Consider the following 678-nt stretch of genomic DNA (forward strand, 5'->3'; position numbering starts at 1 on the left):
GTCTATGGCCATGCCACCCTGAACGTGCCCAATCTTATCTGATCTCGGAAGCTAAGCAGGGTTGGGCCTGGTTAGTACTTGAATGGGAGACCAACTAGGAAGATCAGGTGCTGTAGGCATTTAAAAAAAAAAAGTGGCAAAAGCTTAATAATGGTTGAATCTATGATGGGTATATGGGGAGTCACTGTATTTTGTCTATTTTTGAGTATACTCAGCAATACAGTTGGACTTTCATGTTACTTGGTCAAATTCAGCATTGTACAATAATTCTTTTTCTTTTCTTTCTCAGATTTCAGGAAGCTTAAGAATGACTAGTACTTCTGAGAAAACAGGCTAGACTTAATCAGAAGAAAATGGGCATTCATTTATTAGCTCTAGTAATAGGAAATCTCTCTGAATCTACTCAAAGAACTTCTTGTAAATTAATATGAGAACTGAATATGAGCCAACAAAGTGACTCAGCTGCTACAAAGAAACAAAATACAATCTTAGGCTTCACCAGAATATATTCAGATCAAGGAAGGTAACCGTCCCATGAACTCTTCACTGGTTAGTTCAAAACTGGAGGAGTGTGTTGTTTGGAGCACCTCATTTTAAAAACACTTACGAACTAGAATGCTTGCAGGGAGTGATTTCAGACTAGAGAGGAGTTTAGGATGGCTGAAGAAACTAGGTGTG

The 678-nt window shown here is 38.3% G+C and overlaps 1 pseudogene; it reads left to right on the plus strand.

The window, feature by feature from the left end:
• Positions 1-119, plus strand: LOC112469252 (annotated as a pseudogene).
• The last annotated feature ends 559 nt before the right edge of the window (positions 120-678 follow it).

This window comes from Pteropus alecto, unplaced genomic scaffold, assembly GCF_000325575.1.
Source record: "Pteropus alecto unplaced genomic scaffold, ASM32557v1 scaffold170, whole genome shotgun sequence".
NCBI classification, from domain to species: Eukaryota; Metazoa; Chordata; class Mammalia; order Chiroptera; family Pteropodidae; genus Pteropus; species Pteropus alecto.